This window comes from Scyliorhinus torazame, chromosome 12 (assembly GCF_047496885.1).
Source record: "Scyliorhinus torazame isolate Kashiwa2021f chromosome 12, sScyTor2.1, whole genome shotgun sequence".
NCBI lineage: Eukaryota > Metazoa > Chordata > Chondrichthyes > Carcharhiniformes > Scyliorhinidae > Scyliorhinus > Scyliorhinus torazame.
In genome coordinates, this window is record NC_092718.1 from 213,633,436 (window position 1) to 213,652,501 (window position 19,066).

General features: G+C 46.3%; 1 non-coding gene across 1 annotated transcript; it reads left to right on the plus strand.

The window, feature by feature from the left end:
- The first annotated feature begins 1,060 nt into the window (after positions 1-1,060).
- Positions 1,061-1,277, plus strand: LOC140387576 (small nucleolar RNA U3). Its single transcript, XR_011933911.1, has one exon. It is a non-coding gene; the product is annotated as a small nucleolar RNA U3 (small nucleolar RNA).
- The last annotated feature ends 17,789 nt before the right edge of the window (positions 1,278-19,066 follow it).

The following is a 19,066-nucleotide window of genomic DNA, read 5'->3' on the forward strand; positions in this document are numbered from 1 at the left end:
CTCTCTCCTCGGCCCTGTTTGTGTGCTGCATAGAGCCTTTTGCCGAGTCCATCAGGAAGGATTCAGGTATAAGAGGAGTGACGATCCCAGGCAGCGGAGGCGTGCAAGTTAAGGCCTCCCTGTACATGGACGACGTCGTCGTCTTCTGCTCGGATCCCACGTCTGTACGCAGGCTGTTGAATGCCTGCGACCAGTTTGATCTGGCCCCGGGAGCCAAGGTAAACCGCGGCAAGAGCGAGGCCATGTTCTTTGGGAACTGGGCCAACCGGTCCTTTGTCCCCTTCACTGTCAGGTCAGATTACCTGAAGATGCTGGGGATATGGTTCGGAGCGGCTGGGGCGTGCACCAAAAACTGGGAGGACGCATTGCTAAGGTAAGACAGAAACTGGGCTGGTGGGAGCAACACTCCCTCTTCATTGCGGGCAAAACCCTGGTCAGTAGGTGTGAGGCACTCTTGGTGTTACTGCACGTAGCGCAGGTCTGGCCCATTACCCGACTCTACGCCGCAGCAGTCACCCGGGCCATCTTCAAATTCATCTGGAGGTTGTAACGTAAAGAGCGATATGTGTGTAATGTTATCAAAATTGAATGGAAGAAAGTCAAGGGAATGTGTAACTCTGATGGAAATGTACAGTCAGGACAATTGGAAATGTTCTGTAATGTTTAGTATCGATTTTATGAATAAAGTATATTTTTTTGAAAAAAACCCAATAACACTTTCTGATAGAATTTAACTGAATTGTTTAGGAACGATACAATATCTCATTGACTGGTGAATATGAAAGAGATATGTGACACTGACTGCATGTTGTGAGTGACTCATACATTAACTTTTGATTGGTGAATCGAATATATTATGTAAATCAGAGTCTGTAAATCTGATGGTTCCAATGTTACTTTTGGAAAAACTATCTATTGGTGTATAATGACGTTGGTGTATAATTGTAGATTAAATAATCAGCAAAACTATAAATAAAGAAATTAATAAATTAGAGATGCAGCCCCTGACCGTAATATGTATTTGTGATATTGCCACTTGAGCTTCTGAGTGTAGTTCATTAAGATTATACTCTTTGGGATCATTTCTATAGTTTTTTCCTAGAGAAATGTGTTTCTAGAGTGTTTGGTCTCACAAACCACGAGGAGGATTTATAGTGTTCTCTTCTGAGCAGGAAGTAGGCATTGAGTGTTGCTTTTTGCAGTTGCTCTCTGTCATTGATGAGTGTTCCTTCTCTCTCTTGTAGAGTGTTGGAGGAAGAGAACACAGTCTGAGTGGCTTGTCTTTAAATTAAGCAAAGTGTAATGTTTGTTTTGCTTCATGTTAAAATTCTTCAACTGTTTGCTTTGGTTAAGCCATGTGTTTAGCATGAAGCTGTTTTATCCATGCTGCACAACTTTATAAATTAAACTGGAAATGCTCAGCAGCCTGCATCTGTAGAAAGAAACAGCATTAACATTTCAGGTTGATGATGACCCTTCATCAGTCCTCAGCAGTTCAATGAAATGATGTGTCTGTCTGTGGATAGGAAGAGAAATAAATTACTTCTTTTACTTATTCCACATTATAGCATCATCGGCAAGGCCAGCATTTGTTTTTTTCGTTTTAAAAAAAATATATAAATTTAGAGTGCCCAATAATTTTTTCCCCAATTAAGGGGCAATTTAGTGTGGCCAATCCACCAAACCTGCACAGCTTTGGGTTGTGGGAGTGAAACCCACGCAGTCATGGGGAGAATGTGCAAACTGCACACGGACAGTGGATTTGATTTGATTGGATTGTTTATTGTCACGTGTACCGAGGTACAGTGAAAAGTATTTTTCTGCGAGCAGCTCAGCAAATCATTAAGTACATGAGAAGAAAAGGGAATAAAAGAAAATACATAATAGGGCAACACAACATATACAATGTAACTACATAAGCACTGGCATCGGATGAACCATACAGGGTGTAGTGTTAATGAGGTCAGTCCATAAGAGGGTTATTTAGGAGTCTGGTGACAGTGGGGAAGAAGCTGTTTTTGAGTCTGTTCGTGTGTGTTCTCAGACTTCTGTATCTCCTGCCCGATGAAAGAAGTTGGAAGAGTGAGTAAGCCGGGTGGGAGGGATCTTTGATTATACTGCCCGCTTTCCCCAGGCAGCGGGAGGTGTAGATGAAGTCAATGGATGGGAGGCAGGTTTGTGTGATGGACTGGGCGGTGTTCACGACTCTCTGAAGTTTCTTGCGGTCCTGGGCCGAGCAGTTGCCATACCAGGCTGTGATGCAGCCTGATAGGATGCTTTCTATGGTGCATCTGTAAAAGTTGGAAAGGGTTAATGTGGACATGCCGAATTTCCTTAGTTTCCTGAGGAAGTATAGGCGCTGTTATGCTTTCTTGGTGGTAGCGTCGACGTGGGTGGACCAGGACAGATTTTTGGAGATGTGCACCCCTAAGAATTTGAAATTGCTAACCATCTTCACCTCGGCCCCGTTGATGCTGACAGGGGTGTGTACAGTACTTTGCTTCCTGAAGTCAATTACCAGCTCTTTAGTTTTGCTGGCATTGAGGGAGAGATTGTTGTCGCTACACCACTCCACTAGGTTCTCTATCTCCCTCCTGTATTCGGACTCGTCGTTATTCGAGATCCGGCCCACTATGGTCGTATCGTCAGCAAACTTGTAGATGGAGTTGGAACCAAGTTTTGCCACGCAGTCGTGTGTGTACAGGGAGTAGAGTAGGGGGCTAAGTACACAGCCTTGCGGGGCCCGGTGTTGAGGACTATTGTGGAGGAGATGTTGTTGTTCATTCTTACTGATAGTGGTCTGTTGGTCAGAAAATCGAGGATCCAGTTGCAGAGTGGGGAGCCAAGTCCTAGGTTTTGGAGCTTTGATATGAGCTTGGCTGGGATTATGGTGTTGAAGGCGGTAACTGTAGTCAATAAATAGGAGTCTAATGTAGGAGTCCTTGTTTTCGAGATGCTCTAGGGATGAGTGTAGGGCCAGGGAAATGGTATCTGATGTGAACCGGTTGCAGCAGTATGCGAATTGCAGTGGATCAAGGCCTTCTGGGAGTATGGGGGTGATGTGCTTCATGGTCAACCTCGCGAAGCACTTCATTACGACTTAAGTCAGGGCCACTGGTCGGTAGTCATTGAGGCACGTTGCCTGGTTCTTCTTTGGTACCGGTATGATGGTGGTCTTCTTGAAGCAGGTGGGGACCTCGGAGTGGAGTAGGGACAGGTTAAAGATGTCCGCGAATACCTCTGCCAGCTGGTCCGCGCAGGCTCTGAGTGCGCGACCAGGGATCCCATCTGGGCCCGTCGCCTTCCGAGGGTTCACTTTCAGGAAGGCCAATCTCACTTTGGAAGCTGTGATGGTGGGTATGGGTGAATTATGGGCTGCTGGGCACTCGCCAGCGGATTGTTGGTTACCTGCTCGAACCGAGCATAGAATGCATTGAGTTCATCGGGGAGGGGTGCGCTGCTGCCAGAGATACTGTTCGGCTTCGCTTTGTTGCACGTTATGTTGTTTAGTCCTTACCACAACCGCCGAGAGTCTGTCTGTGACTCTAGCTTGGTTTGATTGGATTGGATTGGATTTGTTTATTGTCACGTGTACCGAGGTACAGTGAAAAGTATTTTTCTGTGAACAGTTCAACAGATCATTAAGTACATGAGAAGAAAAGGGAATAAAAGAAAATACATAATAGGGCAACACAACATATACAATGTAACTACATAAGCACTGGCATCGGATGAAGCATACAGGGTGTAGTGTTAATGAAATCAGTCCATAAGAGGGTCATTTAGAGTCTGATGACAGTGGGGAAGAAGCTGTTTTTGAGTCTGTTCGTGCGTGTTCTCAGACTTCTGTATCTCCTGCCCGATGGAAGAAGTTGGAAGAGTGAGTAAGCCGGGTGGGAGGGATCTTTGATTATACTGCTCGCTTTCCCCAGGCAGCGGGAGGTGTAGATGGAGTCAATGGATGGGAGGCAGGTTCGTGTGATGGACTGGGCGGTGTTCACGACTCTCTGAAGTTTCTTGCGGTCCTGGGCCGAGCAGTTGCCATACCAGGCTGTGATGCAGCCTGATAGGATACTTTCTATGGTGCATCTGTAAAAGTGCATCTTGGATGGCTTTGCGGAGGTCGTGCCCAGTGACCCAGGGCCAGGATTAGTTCATCCTTTCTTGTTTAATAAATGTTTCATTCTTTTGTTAAAAATTAATCAACAGTCATGTGACTGTTCATCCATTTCTCTAAACAAAACATAAAAGTTAGGATCTTTCAAGCTGGGTTCCCTTTGGGACCTGACCAGTAGTAATATTTCCCATACCACACTAGGGTAGAACGCTGTATTTCCCTCGGCTTTGTACACTAAGGGGCACAGTGGACATGATCTTCATCATGCAGCAACTACAACAGAAATGCAGGAAGACCTTCAACACTGTCAACCGCAAAGGATTATGGCGTGTCCTCCTCCGTTTTGGCAACCCCCAGAAGTTTGTCGCCATCTTCGCCTGCTTCACGATGACATGCTGTAGAAGCCAAGTATTTCAAATACAACTAGTATAGGTAAAAGATAGCTGTTTAAGCATAAATGTTGAGCCCCAGTTTTAAATACCCATTTATACAGCATAATTCACTTTTACTGAAGTCCGTTGTTCTGGCAAATGCATATTTTCAAGATAATGACACTGTCTTGTGCTAATTGTCAAGGTCAAGGGATTGAATACACAGCACCATTGTTCACAATGCAGATAACAGATAGGTCAGAAAAGCTGATGTTGCACATTGAAGATGGACGGCTTGCCATCAAATCAAATGTGTTTGAGTCTAACCCAAACCAATTAGGATTATATTGGGGTGTAATTAGACGGTTTAAGACAGATATGAAAGTGTATAACTAAAAAGTTTCTTCCGGCCATTTTAGGTTAGGTTGGGTTAGGTTAGGTTAGGTTGGGTTTTGTTGTCTTTGTGAGTATTGTCTTTGTAAGTTTTGTTTTAGGTTAGGTTTAGTTTTTAGTGTGTTGTCTGTGGTGTATTGTCTTTGGGGGTGTGTTGTGCTTAAGTTTTGTCTTTCTGTTAGTTTAGTGTTTTTTGCCTTTGATTCTAGTCTCCATTTTAGTTTATGTCTTTTGGGGGTTCTGTCAGCCTAACAGTCTGTGTCAGTGATGTTAGTCCACTTTTGACTTTGAGTTTGAGTTTAGCTGAAGATTAGCTCTCTCTCTCTCTTCATGTTTCATTGCCAGACTTTGACCTTTTAAAAGTTACTTTCGAGCTGTCTGCCTAAGCAAAGAAAGATAATGTCTGTAATTCTCTGAAAGCTTCGAATTGTCTACGAATTGCCTTTTAAATGACTTTCAAATTGTAATCAAGCGACTACAAATAAAACAATTCTTTTTGGCACCTGAGGAGTTTATACTGCAAATTTCTGCTGAGTTCCAGTATTCGCAAAGTGCTACTGATAACCGAATAGCAGAGATGATATAAATTCCTTCAACTATACACAGTCGAATAATACAAGGAATCGAACAACTTAACACAGTCTACAAATAGTACAAATCTTACAACTTGTCGTATTGCGCCAGGACTTGATTCATCAACTAAGTTTCCCCCAAACTTGGCGTATTTCGACAGGTTAAGATCCCTATAATTTAAAGTTTCCTTTAATTGGCGAGCCAGCCAGGAGTCGAACCTAGAATCTTCTGATTACAAGTTATTCCTATAAATTAAAGATTCCTTCATTTTGGCGTAGTCGGTAGGTTAGGTTAGGTTAGGTTAGGTTAGGTTGGGGTTTTTGTTGTCTTTGTGAGTATTGTCTTTTTAGCTTAAGTTTTGTCCTTTATAGTCTCCATTTTAGTTTATGTCTTTTGGGGGTTGTCAGTTTAACAGTCTGTGTCAGTGATGTTAGTCCACTTTTGACTTTGAGTTTGAGTTTAGCTGAAGATTAGCTTTCTCTCTCTCTTCATGTTTCATTGCCAGACTTTGACCTTTAAAAAGTTACTTTCGAGCTGTCTGCCTAAGCAAAGAAAGATAATGTCTGTAATTCTCTGAAAGCTTCGAATTGTCTACGAATTGCCTTTTAAATGACTTTCAAATTGTAATCAAGCGACTACAAATAAAACAATTCTTTTTGGCACCTGAGGAGTTTATACTGCAAATTTCTGCTGAGTTCCAGTATTCGCAAAGTGCTACTGATAACCGAATAGCAGAGATGATATAAATTCCTTCAACTTTACACAGTCGAATAATACAAGGAATCGAACAACTTAACACAGTCTACAAATAGTACAAATCTTACAACTTGTCGTATTGCGCCAGGACTTGATTCATCAACTAAGTTTCCCCCAAACTTGGCGTAGTTCGACAGGTTAAGATTCCCTTAAATTAAAGATTCTTTCAATTGGCGAGACAGCCAGGAGTCGAACCTAGAATCTTCTGATTACAAGTTATTCCTATAAATTAAAGATTCCTTCACATGCAAGCCGTGATCCTGACCAGTGGATCCGCCGCAGATCCAATTCATGTTCGGACCGAGGTTAAACAAGGCAGTGTCATCACACCGACACTCTTCTTGATCTTTTTTGCTGCGATGTGCCATCTCACCCTCAGCAAGCTTCCTGCTGAAATGGAGCTAAACTACAGAACAAACGGGAGTCTGTTCAACCACCGCCGTCTGCTGTCCACATCCAATGTCATCCCATCCTCTATCAATGAACTGCAGTATGCAGATGATGCTTGCGTCTGCGCACATTCACAGGCTGAGCTCCAAGCCATCGTCATCGCCTTCAGTGATGTATGCGAGAGCATGAACCTTACACTAAATGTCCTTAAGCCAAAAGTCCTCTACCAACCTGCCCCTGACGCACAGCGCTGCTTCCCCCCCGGTTATCAAAATTGGAGGCCGAGCTCCAAGCCATTGTCATTATTGTCACTGACATGTACGGGAGCATGGACTTACTGTCCTTAAGACAAAAGTCCTCTACAACCTGCCCCTGCTACACATCACTGCTCTCAGTTATCAAAATCCACCACGAGGCCTTGGACCACTTTCCATACCTTGAGAACCTCCTTCAGCAGGGGCAAACATCGACGATGAGGTCCAACACCACCTTCAGCGTGCCAGCACAGCCTTTGGTAACCTGAGGAAGAGAGTGTTTGAAGACCAGGACCTGAAACTTGCCAGGTTTGGGGGTATATCCCAAGTAAAAGTTCTATATAATAATGTACAGAGTGTAAGGAGTAAATTAGATGAGCTGCAGATGCAAACTCAAAATGACGATTCTGATGTAGTAGTTATAACGGAGACATGGGATGCAGGATGGTCGGGACTGGGAACTAAATATACCAGGTTTAAAGGAGGGACGGAAGATGGTAAAGAGGATGGAGTAGCCTTACTGATTAGAAATACTATCACCTCAATGGTGAGGGAGGATATAATGAGGGGAAAGGATCCAGTGGAGAACATGTGGGCGGCACGGTGGCACAGTGGTTAGCACTGTTGCTTCACAGCGGCAGGGACCCGAGTTCGATTCCCGACTTAGGTTGCTGTCTGTGTGCAGCCTGCACGTTCTCCCCGTGACTGCGTGAATTTCCTCCCGTTTCCTCTCATAAGTCCCGAAAGACGTGCTTATTAGGTGAATTGGACATTCTTAATTCTCCCTCAATGTACCCGAACAGGTGCCGGAATGTGGCAACTAGGGGCTTGTCACAGTAACTTCATTGCAGTGTTAATGTTAGCCTACTTGTGACACTAATAAAGATTATTATGTGGGTGGAACTGAGGAACAGAAAAGGATCTAAAACTATAATAGGTGTTGTGCATAAACCCCCTGGTAGGAGTTCTGAGGTCTTAGAATGTATAAATGCTGAATTTAGGCAAATGTGTAACAAAGGAAGGGCAGCACGGTGGCGCAATGGATAGCACTGCTGCCTCACGTCGCTAAGGTCCCAGGTTTGATCCTGGCTCTGGGCCACTGTCCGGTTGGAGTTTGCACACTCTCCCCGTGTCTGCGTGGGTATCACCCCCAGAACCTAAAAATATGTGCAAGGTTGGTGGATTGGCCACGCTAAATTGCCCCTTAATTGGAAAAAACGAATTGGGTACTCTAAATTTTTTTTTAAATTGTGTAACAAAGGTAGAATAGTAACACTGTTATTTGTGATATATATTAATGATTTGGATGAGAATGTAGGAGGCATGGTTAGTAAGTTTGCAGATGACACCAGGATTGGTCGCATAGTGGATAGTGAAGAAGGTTATATAAGATTGCAACAGGATAAGGGTGGCATTTGGCGCAGTGGTTAGCACTGGGACTGCGGCACTGAGGACCCGGGTTCGAAACCCGGCTCTGGGTCATTATCCGTGTGGAGTTTGCACAATCTCCCCATGTCTGTGTGGGTTTCACCCCCACAACCCAAAGATGGGCAGGTTAGGTGGATTGGCCTTGTTACATTGCCCCTTAATTGGAAAAAAATAATAATCGGGTACTCTAAATTGATTTAAAAAAAGATTTCAACAGGATCTTGACCAATTGGGCCAGTGGGCCGATGAATGGCAGATGGAGTTTAATTTGAATAAATGTGAGGTGATGCATTTTGGTAGATCAAATCAGGCCAGGACCTATTCAGTTAATGGTAGGGAGTTAGGGAAAGCTACAGAACAAAGAGATCTAGGAATACAGGTTCATAGCTCCTTGACGGTGGAGTCGCAGGTGGACAGGTTGGTGAAGAAAGCATTCAGCATTCTAGGCTTTATTGGTCAGAATAATGAATACAGGAGTTGGGACGTCTTGTTGAAGTTGTACAAGACATTGGTAAGACCACACATGGAATACTGTGTTCAGTTCTGGTCACCCTATTATAGGAAGGATATTGTTAAACTAGAAAGAGTGCAGAAGAGATTTATGAGGATGCTACCAGGACTTGATGGTCTGAGTTATAGGGAGAGGTTGGATAGGCTGGGACTTTTTTCCCTGGAGGGTAGGTGGCTTAGGAGTGATCTTATAGAGGTCTATAAAATAATGGGGAGCATTGAAAAGGTAGATAGTCGACATCTTTTCCCAAAGGTAGAGGAGTCTAGAACTAGAGGGCATAGATTTAAGGTGAGAGGAGAGAGATACAAGAGTGACCAAAGGGGAAACCTCTTCAAACAGAGGGTGGTGAGCATCTGGAACGGGCTACCAGAGGCATTGGTAGAGGCGGGTACAATTTTGTCCTTTAAAAAGCAGTTAGACAGTTACATGGGCAGGATGGGTATAGAGGGATATAGGCCAAATGCATGCAAGTGGGACTAGCTTAGTGATAGAAACTGGGCGGCATGGACCAGCTGGGCCGAAGGACCTGTTTCCGTGCTGGAAAGGGGGTTTTTAGCTTACACATAGATTGCAGAGGCAGACAAGAACCTGACAGAATTGTGCAGTCTCTGCACAGACAGTGACCCAAGCTGGGAATTGAACCAAGGTCCCTGGCGCTTTGAAGCAACAGTGCTGACCACTGTGCTACCGTGCTGCCCAGTAAGGATTCTCTCCTCCACTTCATCAAGCCTGTTACCAGTATTCTGCAGTTTTATAGCATGAGCATTGCTATTCTGCGCCAACAAGCTCAGTTTCTCGTCAGTGACTGTAATAATATTCTCCACATCATGTAATAATATTAGCAGTCATCAGCTGTAATGCCTTTGAGAGTGCCGAATCGAGAGCCCTTTTGAGTAATAAGTCGCCATGCTGAGGAGTTGGCTCCACCCCAGTTGTTTCTGACTGTTTTCTTTTGTGAATAATTTCCTTAGGATTTCTTGGCACTTCGTTACCAACATTTAGCCAGAAATTGTTGAATTCGCTGTTCCCAATGTGGTCTCCTCTACATGTGAGAGGCCAAACACAGACTGGGTGACCACTTTGCGGAACACCATTGCTCAGTTCACAAGCATGATCTCAATTTTCCTGTGGCATGTTATTTCAACTCAGCACCTTGCTCTCAAGCCCGCATGTCCGTCCTTAGCCTGCGATCCAGTGAAGCCCCGGCACAAGCTGGAGCAGCAGCATCTCAGCTTCCAGATGGGGACGTTGCAGCCCTCAGGACTTAACGTTGAGTTGGGCAACTTTAGATTTTGACCTATCTCCTCCATCTTAAACCCCGCTTCTCTTTGAGCTCGTCCAGAAAATTGAGACTGCAGCTCCCCAAAAAATGATGCTCCCAGGTCTGCAATCTGCAATCCACCATCCACCGAAAGAAAATATACTGGAAGTATCAGAATATCAGAAGACCAGAATTTTCAAACAATCAGAACTGAACTTTCTTCAGAGTGACTTGTATTGGAATAATGGCTGTGTCAATTAGTTTTGCAATCTAAAGTTATTGAAGTAAAATGTTTAAATTGCTAAAACAAAAAGGGGCAGCACGGTAGCATGGTGGTTAGCACATTTGCTCGCAGGTTCGATTCCTGGCTTGGTTCACTGTCTGTGCGGAGTCTGCACGTTCTCCCCGTGTGTGCGTGGGTTTCCTCTGGGTGCTCCAGTTTCCTCCCACAGTTCAAAGATGTGCAGATTAGGTGGATTGGTCATGCTAAAATTGCCCTCAGTGTCCAAAATTGCCCTTAGCGTTGGGTCGGGTTACTGGGTTATGGGGATAGGGTGGCGGTGTGGGATTGGGTAGGGTGCTCTTTCAAACTCGATGGGCCGAATGGCCTCCTTCTGCACTGTAAATTCTATGAATCTATGAATCTTTGCAGTCTGATTCAGCCCCAGACAGAAAGTAGATTGCTGTGTTTGTGAAGAGTTAAAGTTATGTTGGAGATGTAAGTTCCAAAATGGAGACTTCATTTTTTTTAACTTACATAGCCCTCGGGGTCCCTACAATAACACTTTCTGATAGTTATTTAACTGAATTGTTTAGGAACGATACAATATCTCATTGACTGGTGAATATGAAAGAGATATGTGAAACACTGATTGTGTGTTGTGAGTGACACATACATTAACTTTTGATTGGTGAATTGAATATATTATGTAAATCAGAGTCTATAAATCTGATGGTTCCAATGTTACTTTTGGAAAAACTATCTATTGGTGTATAATGATTTTGGTGTATAATTGTAGATTAAATAATCAACAAAGCTATAAATAAAGAAATTAATAAATTAGAGATGCAGCCCCTGACCTTAATGTGTTTTTGTGGTATTGCCACTTGAGCTTCTGAGTGTAGTTCATTAAGATTATACTCAAGCTTGGGGCAGCTGCTGCCAAGGCGCAATGGGGAAAGGCCACTGTGTAAGGTCTTACCAGCAAATGTACACTGAGGGGTGGCTAACAGTGTAAAACCCCTCGGTCTGTGTCATTAACACTCCAATGTATAAAAGAAACATGACGATGTAAATATTTAAGAAAGAATTGTAACATAAAGAGGGATATGTGTGTAATGTCATCCCAATTGAATGGAAGAAAGTCAAATGAATGTGTTAGTTTGATGGAAATGTACAGTCAAGACAATTCGAAATGTTCTGTAATGTTTATCAGAGATTTTATGAATAAAGTATATTTTTTGTAAATAAAATCTTAGATGGCTACAAAGATGCCCTGATACAATTGCAATATTCTTGATATTTACTATCTACATTCCATGTCAGGGTTACAGCTCGAGGGCAAAACATTTAAAATTGAATATTACAGAAAGTTTAATAGAATTCAACTTTTCTCCGTGCAGTACGTTCGACACTGAGGTACCTCAATACATTTTCAATACTGCCGATATTCACAATGTACATTCCTTGTTATGCATAGAGTTCTACACAGTTTCCTGGTCCTCGGTGTACTGTGGCTGAATGGCCTTAGACAGCGACAGTTCCCCATTGCACCTCTGCAGTAGCTGCCTCAAACGTTAGTGCGTCCCTCAACATGTTGTCTTGGATGTCAGAATGTGCCACTCTTCAACAATTGGTCGGGGGGGGGGGGGGGGGGGGGGGGTTAGTCACGTGATGTGAGCATGGGAGCAGCTGCGTTTTCATGAGCTCTGGCTGTGCTCGCCTTTATTCTGCCGTTATGTCCTGATGCATATTTCATACTTGATTGTTCTTGGGCTATGTCCCTAGAAGTCTCGATTGGTCTTTTTGTGAGAAAAAAACTAATTAAAATGCTAAAACCCTTGTTTGTTCATGGCGGTCTAAGTGGGCTGTGTGGACTCTCGTCTTGGTGGTGCTGTGTGCATCAGAGGATGGCCGCCTTTGAAGATGTTGCCTTGCCTGAGAATTTCGGCTCTGCAGTGCAGGTCGTTAGAGCTCACTTTGAGGGATTGCAGGGTATCTTTAGAAGAGTAGCCGAGGTGCATGAGTAGATTCTTGCGCTTGATAAAACACTGTCCCTGGTTAAGGGAAACTTTTGTGTCATTGAAATCCTGCTGCATCGTGTGTCAGTTATCCTGATGGGTTTGGGAGAGGGGGGCCGTACGGAATATCCCTTTGAGCCCGGTCCCCAGCAGATGGGCGATGAATTCCCAGTTGAGTTCGAGATTAGATTGCCATGCTTTGGTAATCTTGATTTGGAGGCTGGTTGCATCAGGTTCAATGGAGCACAATATATCATGTTTGCGAGGCCTGGGGTCAGTAGGGCCTGCTGATCACTGGTCCTATATTGTCCTATTCTTGATGCTTGTCGTTAGTGATTGGAGGTGGCCGAGTGAGTCAAGTTGAGTCATTCCCGCCGGCTGGGGCCTAGGCTGTGCACCGCCTGGGTGTCAGGTGATGGTGTCTCGTTCTTCGATTTATAGAATCCTGGAGAGATCCTGCCTATTGGTCGTTGATTCTGTCTTATCTCTGCCTTCCTATACATCATGTGTTAAGATCTCGGACCTAGGGGCAGCACAGTGGCGCAGTGGGTTAGCACTGTGGCCTCACGGCGACGGGGTCCCAGGTTTGATCCCGGCTCTGGGTCATTCCCCCCGTGTTTGCGTGGGTTTCACCCCCACAACCCAAAAAATGTGCAGGCTAGGTGGATTGTCCACACTAAATTGCCCCTTAATTGGAAAAAAATGAATTGGGTACTCTAAATTTAAAAAAACAAGATCTTGGACCAGAGCCCAATATTTGATCGGATACTGGACAAGAACCCCAAATACTTTTTTAAATATTAAATTGCGAGAAAGGATACTTCGTTCCAGGAATGATTCCACTGACCAATGGGTATATTTTATATTAAAACAAACTTTATTCTTAAAATATATTAACAGCACAGAAAATAGCTTACAGTGACAGTAAAACAAGTCTTTTTTCTTTAAAAAACATTTTATTAAGGCATTTGTAATTTTTTGACAACTATTTTGAATGCAAACATTACACAGTGAATAACAGCCCTCCAAACAGTAAAACAATTTTTAACAACAAAGGAAACACTTTAACTTCTAACTTATATGGGCAGCAAGGTGGCGCAGTGGTTAGCATTGCTGCCTCATGGCGCCGAGGTCCCAGGTTCGATCCCGGCTCTGGGTCACTGTCCGTGTGGAGTTTGCACATTCTCCCCGTGTTTGCATGGGTTTCGCCCCCACAATCCAATGATATGCCGGGTAGGTGGATTGGCCACACTAAATTGCCCCTTAATTGGAAAAAGTTAATTGGGTATTCTAAATTTATTTTAAAATAAGAACCTAGAGAAATACAACATCAGTTTGAGGCAGTCAGGGTCTGCCTACGGTGTGAAATGTGTGTATTTCACTCAAAGGAAGTGGTCTACTTGGGTTAGAGAATGGACCGGAATGGCTTGCACCCAGTGGACAACATGGTACGGCAATCCGACAGGCCCCTGTGCCAAAGGATCCAATTCAACTCCAGTCTTTCTTGGGCCTAATCAACTATTATGGCAAGTTCATTCCAAATTGCCGACCGTATGGGTGCCACTGCATCTGTTACAAAAGAATGGCCAAAGATGATTTTCGGACCTGCTTTCGATGAGGTGAAGCAGGGTCCACTGAAATTTTGGTGAGGCACCTCAGATGGTACCTAGTCCGTCTTGAAAAACTAGCAAGGGTTCTTGGGTCACCGCATCGCGGATGCTGCAGACCAACCAGTCTCTGATCGCCTCAAACAAGGTTGGGCCGAACTCGCAGAACTCAGCGAGTTTTTATAAACGGGCCAAGAAGCCTTAACGGACTCGCCGTGGTTTTGGGTGACTGCATGAAAACGGAAAGGGCGGACTATCAGTGACAGTTTAGGATCAAAATAGTTGTTTACCAAGAAAACCAACTCTGCAAACTGGCACGTGTCAGGCGAATCCGGGAAAGTTGAACTCTTGACGATGCGATAGGTGTCTGCCCAGCATACTGCGATTTGTCTCTCGTCACCGACAATGTTATTGAGCCGAAAGAAGTAGCGCATTCACTCGATATGTTGGGTCCAGTCACCCACCTTGGTGTTGAACGCCTTTAATTTTCTGATTAGTGGCATGTCCGCAGTAGTCGAGGTGAGCCTGGCCTGAAGGAAATGGCGTCTCCTGCACTCCACTTTACCCTCGTCGCCAGTGTAAAGTTCCAAGCGAGTGACCACATGGAAGCAATAACTAAGGAAAGCTCAAGTTTTTTTACCTACTACAATACAACTACACCCTTAAGGGTCTCCCACGCCCGGACCTCACTTGGGCCGGGGTATTATGTCCCATGAGGCCCTTGTTTTCAGGGTGTAGCTCCACACCCTCATCTCGGGATATCATACTCAGGTGATCATACTCCAATGTTTCAGACCCTGTTGCTTCAGGTTGGATTATAACATTGATTTTTTTTTTTCAAAAAATATACTTTATTCATAAAATCTATCATAAACATTACAGAACATTTTGAATTGTCTTGACTGTACATTTCCATCAGAGTTACACATTCCCTTGACTTTCTTCCATTCAATTTTGATAACCTTACACACATATCGCTCTTTACGTTACAATTCCTTCTTAAACATTTACATTGTCATGTTTCTTTTATACATTGGAGTGTTTTTAAAAAATATATATTTTTATTAAGAATTTTTCAATAACAATATTTTCCACCTTACAAACAAAACCCCCCCCCCCCCCGTAACAAAGAAAAGAAAAAGAACTCGCGTGGCAAGACATGAATATGGCAAGTCAATAAAATACAGAACTTTGTACATTGGATTCTTCCCGTACATGTCAGTTTCCGGATCATTCATGTGCTTTCTTGCTCACATGCCCCCCAAATGAACCCCCCCCCCACCACACGAACGATGTCCCCCCACCCCCCTGGGTTGCTGCTGCTGCTGTCCGGCCTTCATCTAACGCTCCGCGAGATGTTCTAGGAACGGTTGCCACCGCATGTAGAACCCCTGCGCAGACCCTCTCAAGGCAAACTTTATCCTTTCCAACTTGATAAACCCAGCCATATCATTTATCCAGGCCTCCATGCTGGGGGTCTTCGCCTCCTTCCACATTAGCAAGATCCTTCGCCGGGCTACTATGGACGCAAAGGCCAGAATACCGGCCTCTTTCGCCTCCTGCACTCCCGGCTCATCCACTACTCCAAATAGTGCTAGCCCCCAGCTTGGCTTGACCCGGACTTTCACCACCTTAGATACTGTTCCCGCAACTCCCCTCCAGAACCCCTCCAGTGCCGGGCATGACCAAAACATATGGACATGGTTCGCCGGACTTCCTGAGCACCTCCCACATCTGTCCTCCACCCCAAAGAACCTACTCAGCCTCGCCCCCGTCATATGCACTCTATGAACCACCTTACATTGTATCAGGCTAAGCCTGGCACACGAGGAAGAGGAATTAATCCTACTTAGGGCATCAGCCCATAGCCCCTCCTCAATCTCCTCCCCCAACTCCTCCTCCCATTTACCCTTCAGCTCCTCTACCAAAGCCTCCCCCTCTTCTTTCATCTCCTGGTATATCGCCGACACCTTGCCCTCCCCGACCCATACGCCCGAGATCACCCTATCTTGAATCCCCTGTGCCGGGAGTAGCGGAAATTCCCTCACCTGCCGCCTCACAAACGCCCTTACTTGCATGTACCTGAAAGCGTTTCCCGGGGGTAGCCCAAACTTCTCCTCCAGCGCCCCTAAGCTCGCAAACATCCCGTCAATGAACAGGTCCCCCATTCTTCTAATCCCTGCCCGATGCCAGCTCTGAAATCCCCCGTCCATCCTTCCTGGGACAAACCGATGGTTGTCTCTGATCGGGGACCACACCGAGGCTCCCGTCGCACCCCTGTGCCGTCTCCACTGCCCCCAGATCTTTAGCGTTGCCGCCACCACGGGGCTCGTGGTATACCTTATCGGCGAGAGCGGCAGCGGTGCCGTCACCAACGCCCCCAAGCTCGTTCCTTTGCAGGACGTCATCTCCAACCTCCTCCACGCCACCCCCTCTCCCTCCATCACCCACTTACGGATCATTGCCACGTTGGCTGCCCAATAATTACCACCCAGATTCGGCAGTGCCAACCCTCCTCTATCTCTGCTACGCTCCAAGAAGCCCCTCCTTACCCACGGGGTCTTGCTCGCCCACACAAATCCCGTAATGCTCCTGCTTACCCTCTTAAAAAAGGCCTTAGTGATCACAATTGGGAGGCATTGGAATACAAAAAGAAATCTCGGGAGGACCACCATTTTAACCGACTGTACCCTACCCACCAGCGAGAGTGGCAACATGTCCCACCTTTTAAAATCCTCCTCCATCTGTCCCACCAACCCCATCAAATTAAGTTTGTGCAGTGCTCCCCAGCTCCTAGCTACTTGAATCCCCAAGTATCGAAAGTTCCTCTCCGCCATCCTCAACGGTAGGTCGTCAATCCCTCTTCCCTGGTCCCCCGGATGGATTACAAAGAGCTCACTCTTTCCCACTTTGAGCTTATAGCCCGAAAAGTCTCCAAACTCCCGTAGGATCTGCATTGCCTCAACCATCCCCTCCACTGGATCCGTCACATACAGCAACAGGTCGTCTGCGTACAGCGACACTCGATGTTCCTCTCCCCCTCGAACCACCCCCTTCCATTTCCCCGACTCCCTTAACGCCATGGCCAAAGGTACAATTGCTAATGCGAACAGCAGAGGGGACAGGGGGCACCCCTGCCTCGTCCTTCGATACAGCCGGAAATACTCCGACCTCCGCCGGTTCGTGATCACACTCGCCACCGGAGCTTTATGCAGGAGCGTAACCCAACTGATAAACCCTCACCCGAACCCAAACCTCCTCAACACTTCCCAGAGATACTCCCACGCTACCCGATCGAAGGCCTTCTCCGCGTCCATGGCTGTCACTATCTCTGCTTCTCCCTCCACCAATGGCATCATTATCACATTTAGGAGCCTTCGCACATTAGTATTTAACTGCCTACCCTTTACGAATCCCGTCTGGTCCTCGTGAATCACCCCCGGGACACAGTCCTCAATCCTCATGGCCAACATTTTTGCCAGCAACTTAGCATCTACATTAAGGAGCAAGATCGGTCTGTATGACCCACATTGCAGTGGGTCCTTATCCCGCTTCAAGATCAAAGAGATCGTCGCCTCCGACATTGTCGGGGGCAGGGTCCCCCCTCCCTTGATTCATTGAAGGTCCTTACCAGCAACGGGGCTAACAGGTCTACATACTTCTTGTAGAACTCCACCGGGAACCCATCCGGCACCGGGGCCTTCCCTGCCTGCATGCTCCCCAGTCCTTTAACCAGCTCCTCCACCCCAATTGGCGCCCCCAGACCAGCCACCTCCTGCACCTCCACCCTTGGGAACCTCAACTGATCCAAGAATTGCCGCCTCCCCGCTTTTCCCCCTGGGGGCTGGGACCTATACAGTTCCTCGTAAAAGGCCTTAAAAGCCTCATTCATTTTCCCTGCACTCCGCACCGTAGTTCCCCTGCCATCTTTGACTCCACCTATTTCCCTCGCTGCCATCCTCTTACGGAGCTGGTGTGCCAGCATCCAGCTCGCCTTCTCCCCATATTCATATATCGCCCTCTGTGCCTTCCTCCACTGTGCCTCTGCCTTCCTTGTGGTCAACAGGTCAAACTCCGTCTGGAGACTTTGTCTCTCCCTGAGTAGTCCCTCAACAGGAGCCTCTGCATAGCTCCTGTCCACCCTCAAAATCTCCCCCACTAACTTCTCCCTTTCCCTGCCCTCGCTCTTCACCCTGTGGGCCCTGATGGAGCTGAACTCTCCCCTGACCACTGCCTTCAGCGCCTCCCATACTACTCCCACCTGCACCTCCCCGTTGTCGTTAGCCTCCAGATACCTTTCAATACACCCCCGCACTCTCCCGCACACTTCCTCGTCTGCCAGCAGTCCCACATCCAACCTCCACAATGGCCGTTGGTCCCTCTCCTCCCCCAGCTCCAGTTCCACCCAGTGCGGGGCATGGTCTGAAATGGCTATGGCCGAATACTCCGTTCCCTCCACTTTCGGGATCAATGCCCTGCCCAAAACAAATAAATCTATCCGGGAGTAGGCCTTATGTACGTGGGAGAAAAAAGAAAATTCTCTGGCCAAAGGCCTGGCAAATCTCCACGGATCTACTCCCCCCATCTGATCCATAAACCCCCTAAGCACCTGGGCCGCAGCCGGCCTCCTCCCCGTCCTAGATCTGGAACGATCTAATGCTGGGTCCAGCACCGTGTTAAAATCCCCGCCCATTATCAAACTCCCTACCTCCAGGTCCGGAATACGCCCCAACATCCGTTTCATGAATCCAGCATCGTCCCAGTTTGGCGCATATACATTTTAACCAGAACTCTACTCACATCCCCATCCATCATCCCACCCAGTACCACCTCCGTCCCCTGCAACCTACCACTCACCATCACGTATGGGCCTCCCTTGTCCGCTACTATGTTCTTGGCCTCAAATGACACCCGCTTTCCCACCAGTATTGCCACCCCTCTATTCTTCACATCCAGCCCCGAATGGAACATCTGTCCCACCCATCCCTTCCTTAACGTGACCCCCCCGCCCCGACCACCTCTTCCATTTTCAGTTCCCCCTCGGACAGTGCAGCAGCAACCCTAGAATCCCCCCCCCCGCTAGATCCACATCTCGCACTTTTGCTCCCCCCATATTACTTCCGTGAGTCAGCTGACTTCTGCTGACCCCGGCTTCCCCTGCCTT